Source organism: Camelina sativa, chromosome 7, assembly GCF_030686135.1.
Source record: "Camelina sativa cultivar CO46 ecotype springtype chromosome 7, ASM3068613v1".
NCBI lineage: Eukaryota > Viridiplantae > Streptophyta > Magnoliopsida > Brassicales > Brassicaceae > Camelina > Camelina sativa.
This window is the reverse complement of record NC_141886.1, coordinates 14,509,769-14,515,768: the sequence shown is the minus strand read 5'-3', so window position 1 is coordinate 14,515,768 and position 6,000 is coordinate 14,509,769.

The window sequence follows — 6,000 nt, the reverse complement described above, 5'->3', positions numbered from 1 at the left end:
ACCCGACGCGCCTGATCATGTTCCCACTCGGGTGGCGAGTGGAGTCCGAATTCCACAAACCCTAGCCCACTCTCGGTGAAGCCCAAGCCGACCTTCTCTATTTAAGGAGCCTCAACTCCCCAACTTCATAAATCCATAAGTTTTCTCTAAACCCTAAAACTCTTTGTCTTCCAAACTTCTTCTTTGTCCCTGGAAATCGAGTTTTTCAATCTTGGTTGACTAACCCTATTGATCTCGGTTTAGTATATTTTTCTTATTTTCAAGGATTCACCAATGGCTCCAAAGGTCAAGACTTACCAAAAGATGGGGACCAGATCGACCTCCGCCGCTGCAAGAACCGGAGATGACGGGGCCGAAGCTCTTGATTCCCGAGGAGGAGGAAACGTTTCACATTCTCAACCGCTGAGTGGACGTTTCCAATCTCTACCCGATGCTCAACCTGATTCGTCACCCGAGCAAGCACTCGAGCAACCGATCGTGTAGACACCCGAGTTCGCTCTCCTAGCCCAGCAGCGGGTGGAATCCGCTGATCTCCTCGATGTAGGGACCTCTATACGTTCGAGAGAACCATCTCTGATCCAATGGAGGTCGATTCAGATGCCGAAGGAGTTGAACCGGAGGAGATTCAAACCTCCCGGTTGAGAAGCAGAGCCGCGGTTGTGAGGGGTAAGAGACCAGCCTCTGAAAAGGCTGAGAGGGTAGCTGAGAGAGAAGCAGAAGAAGAAGATCAATACACCAATGGGGAGAGCCCTGACCACGAAGAGGAGCAGAGAGAACACACCCGATTACCATCGAGGAGGCTGAAACAAAGAAAGGTGGAGACTCCGGCCAAACTATTCAAAGTCCTCTGCAAGATGAGCTTCGTAGGAACCCGCTACCCCAAATGATAATAGAATTTTCACCCAGGGTATCAATTCCCTATGCAGTTGTAGTACAAAGGGTTATCAATCCAAATAGTTGTTATGCTAGCAGATGAGATATGATCAGAACTATGCAAGTCAAGCCAAGCAATAAATGAGTTTAATCTAACAATCCTAAGATAAATAAAAGAAAGTAAATAAACAAGAACCACACGACCTAAGCACTCGATGCAAGCATTCGAGTACAGGATCGGGTGGGGTGATCGGGTAAACAAGAAGAGTATGAACAACTCGAAAGGTGTACACGAAGCTGGTGATCGAGTACCAGTTCGGGTATAGGGTCGAGTTATGAATAAAAATGTAAACAATCAAAATGCGAAAGCTCCTAAGGATGGGGTAATCGACTCCTAAGTATTCATGACCAGTATGGATGTCCTACATGCCTCAAGAAAATATTCCCTAGACAATGAATCTCTAAAATCTTGTTAAAACACTCTCGTGATAGAAACAATCAACCTTGATCACTCCCCTACCCAACTCTCGTTGGAGGAACATGACCAAGCAGGCAATACAAACCGATTCATTATTGTTAATAAACTCCTTACACATCTAATCTCTGAGGCTAAGTGAGTAAATCTCTAACATTGATTGATTCAAGCATTTAATCTACACCTTTCGGTGGTAAAACACCCTAGATCTAATCTCAACCTCTCGGTCTATTGATAGCATTAAGAACACCAATCTAGAAAGGAATTTATAAAACATAAACAATCAAGCTAAGACATCCTAACCGATCAACAACACAAAATCGTCTATCCCATCCCTAGAAACTTTGTTTCACTACTCAGATCTCATTGCAGAAAACATAAAAGCATAGATGAACGAAAATTGCATTATATTGAAAATAAGATAGAAGTAAAAGAGTACAGAGTAAAAATCTAAAAGAATAGCCAAAGAAATCTAAAATAAATCCTAACAAAGTGGAAAAAGTGTTTGAGTCGCTCAGTTTCTCTCGCTCTCCAATCTGAGGGTCTGCGGCGTGCTAGGGCGAGAGGAAGAAGAGGGGGGTTTATATATGGAAACCCATTAAACCTAGCTGCCCAGTCCTGCCCGAGGGTCTGCTCGAGGATGTGGTCGGGTTACTCCTCGGATAGGTCTTCGGGTTGTTCTTCCTGCCCTTTGGATCCTCTTCGATCGGGTTGGTATTCAGACTGTTCTTCCTGCCCCATAGCTCCTTCGGGTACATGCTCGGATTTGACCTTGTTTCTCCCCATTTTAGGCCCTAAATCACCTGTTTTCATCCAAAATGTGCAAATGCAAGAATGAAACACCCTAAATGGCCTAAATGTGGATTTCTACAGTTAATGACCTAAAAATGCTAAGGTTAGGGTATATATAATGCAAAATATGGACAAAAAGGGATGCCTAAAACATGTAAATTAGAGAGTTATTAGACCCCCAAACTTAAATCTTGCTAGTCCTCTAGCAAGGAAGTAGGAGGATGAGGAATAAAAATGGGACTCATAACCTTTTAAGCTAAGCGAAGGATTCAAGTTATAGTCCTTAAAGATAGTTTAATGGTGCTAAGATCAATCAACATACTTATAAATATTTTTCTGTGCTTATTACCATGCATCAATCTAGTTCAACCTCCAACTATTAGTAAAGACTTGCAATTCCAAAGAACATCTCTTTCACATTCATTAAAGTGTTTGGCGATTTCTTGCAAATGGAAAGTGAATCAAGCTCAATCAGTTTCAAGAGTAAGGCTTTTGGTGGGGTGGTTTCAAACAATATCTTTGGGTGGTTTTCTATCAAAAAATGGAATGCTAGACAGTTGTGAAAACTGTCTAAGATTGAGAACAATTTGGGCATACAAAGCTTAACTATTGATAATCTATCTACCCTAGAATAGAACTACCCACATTCTTGATTTTAACTCTTTTTTTATAATCCTTAAGGTCTAAACTTTAAACATCTAGCTCTCTTTCTCTTTTCTTTTTTATATCTTTATATTTCTTTGCTAAACTCCTAATAAAATTCCCATGTTATTTATTTATTTTTTTCTTTTTCTAGGAGATTATAGCAAGATATATATATATATATATATATATATATATATATATATATATATATTTTACTCAGAGACTTAGAGCTAATTAAACTGAACCTTAGGGACTTTCTTCTTAAATTTCTCTTTTTATTCCTCAACCCAATCCCGAATAATCATGCTAACCACCTATCTTTAAAAACCGATTCTATTAGCTAGTCCAAATGATTATAACTTAGCTAACTCAAGAGCCAGTTCTTTGTCGTTCTCAATACTCTCAAGGTTTCACAACCTATAGCACAATGAAGAGGTCTCACTCAACAATTCACAACAAGGTTTGAAAGAAAGGTTTGGGTTCAAAGGTAGGGAAAAAAAAATTGGGTTAAACGAAAAGATTGGTAAAAAGGAAGTGTTAACCCGAGATTAGAGTTATCATGAGCAAGAATTCAAATTTCATAAGCAAGACAGTTTAAGTTCAGGTTAAGTCCAATAATATAGAGATGATTCAATGTTCAAGCAAGTTTCACACAAGTGGAGGAAGCTTTCAAAAGACACAAGGTTTTAAACAAAGTTTTTTTTTTTCCATTTGTTTTCAAAAGATTGATCTAACAACAATGAACTGTAGTTAAGGGCTATAGCTTCAACCTTAAGGTTTGGTTTTAAACAAGGTGGTTTTAATCATTGTCCCCTAAAATGCATATGCAAAAGTCCTATATGAAGCAATCTAGACTCAATCCTAGGATGGAAATGCAACTACATGAACACTATGCAACAGTTTTTTTTTTTTTTTTTTTTTTTTTTTTAAAAAATACGAAATTAAAAAAAAAATTATTTGGGTTTTTATGCAAATAGATGCAGAAAATTAAAATAAGAAAATTAAGAAAATAAAACACAATATTATATACATTCTCAGACCCTCCCCCAAACTTAAATTACACATTCTTTTGTGTAAATAAAAGTCAGAATAAGAAATCTGAGAATCACACAAAATGAAACAAAATAAAATGCAATGGTATAAACAATGGTTTGGATGAAAGTGGTACCTCATGGGTTGGTGAAGAAGGAGGTTGTGGCAGCTTCCATGCTCGCCAAGGTATACCCAGGGTCGTCACCGGCTTCAGCAGGTGCCAGGGTTCGCTCATCAGAGAGCACGGTTATGCGCACGGATGATCTGCTCGGACCAGCATCCGAGGGGTTGATTGGGTAAGGCGTCGCGTAGCTCATCGGGTAGGGCATCGGGTAGTACGACGGGTATTGTGGGAAAGGTCCGGAATGATCAGCCGTATAGCCGCTTGCAGGGTGCATCGAGTAGGGCATATGATATGGCATCTGGTAAGGCAGAGGGAAGGTACCTAAGTTGTCACCCGGATGTGTGCTCGATGGTGGCATCGGATAGGGCATCGTGTACCCCATCGGGTTAGGCGTCGGATAGGCATCCGAGTGGCTTCTCCGCGATCTATCTGGTCTAGTGACATCCTCCTCTGCTTGGGGCTCGTAAGATGATGCCCTGTGGGGCTTTGGAGGTGCCAATCCTCGGATTCCTCCTAGTGGGCCGCTTCTCCCCATCCATGTGGGTGTATAAGCCGAAGTGGGAGCTGAGGCACAACTTGCCTTGTCTTGCAGCTCCCTGATCTGTCCTCCCATTACCTTCACCGTGCCAGTAAGGTCTTTCACCTTCCTTTCCAAAAACTTGTTCATCCTCTTCAACCACCCGATTCTTATGTGGGCCTCCCTCACCCCAACTGGTTGCTTTTGAGAGCAAACATACTCCTCAAAATCATAGTCCTCCGAGTTTTCTCCCTGTCCTTGCCCAGTTGGCTCTCTCTCTTCAGCTGCGGATTCTTCATCAGGGTTGTACAGCTCTTCCAATGGTGGCACAAAGTCGATGTTCTTCCCCAGCCGGATTTTTGTGCATACGACGTTGGGCAGAATCATTTGAGTAGCTCCGACTGCCAGATGAACAAACCTGAAGAGCAACATATCATTTGGTTTCTCATAAGCCAGGAATCTCGCCAGTGAGAGGTACTCGATGTCTAGCCATCTCGGCTCATGTACCACTCCCTTCAAAAGCACATCGCAGGCTATCAAAATTGGTGTGACCAATCCTCCTATGGTGATCTCTCCAACTCCCTCTCTTCTCTCAGTTTTCATTGCCCAAGACTTTAGGTAAAGGAACTGATCGAGCAGCACAAAGATCATGCTAGTGTCCGCAACATCTCCTACTAGCGGTCTACCATCCCTGGCATTGTCTAATACCCCACACAAGGCAATGTCTAGCAGCTGGAGCTCATGATCGTTCACATTCCCAGTCTCCTTCCTAGCGAATAAGGTACAAGATAGAGACTTGTGAAAGTACCTCAAAACAGGGCTCCTTATTTGAGCAGATTTGGAGTTTGTAGAATTGTGGGGAAGCTTGTCTCCTATTGTCAGCCATAGGGACTTCATCTCCTCCTTGCTCACCTCCATGTTCTCTCCACTCCTAGCCTTAAAACCATACAACTTCTCCATCTCCTTGTAGGTGAGTCGGTATTCCTTGTTGCGCACGAAGAAGGTGATGAATCCGATCCCCCCAGCTGCAGCGTGGAGAGGAAGTGAACCGTCTCCTCCCCATAAGCTTCGAGGATGGCTCGCATCATCTGGCCCAGGTGGCACGTGTCGAAAAGGTACTCAACATCTATAGTGATCCCCAACTGTTTCATTGTTTCTCGGTGAGGGTAGCGGGTTCCTACAAAGTTCATCTTGCGGAGGAAATTGAAAAGCTTGGCCGGAGTCTCCACCTCTTTTTGCTTCAGCCTCCGCGAAGCCAGGCATGTGCGTTCTCTCTGCTCCTCCTCTCGGTCATGGCTCTCCTCCTCTGTGTCTCGATCTTCTTCTTTTGCTGCCCTCTCAGCTAGCTTCTCAGCCCTTTCAGAGGCTGGTCTCTTTCCCCTCGCCATTGCAGCTCTGCCTCTCAACCTAGAGGATTGGATCTCCTCCGGTTCTCCTCCTTCTGCATCTGAATCGACCTACATCGGGTTAGTAACGGTTCACTCAGATGTAGACAGGTCCCTACGTCGAGGAGATCAGCGGATTGCAACTGCTACTGGGTCG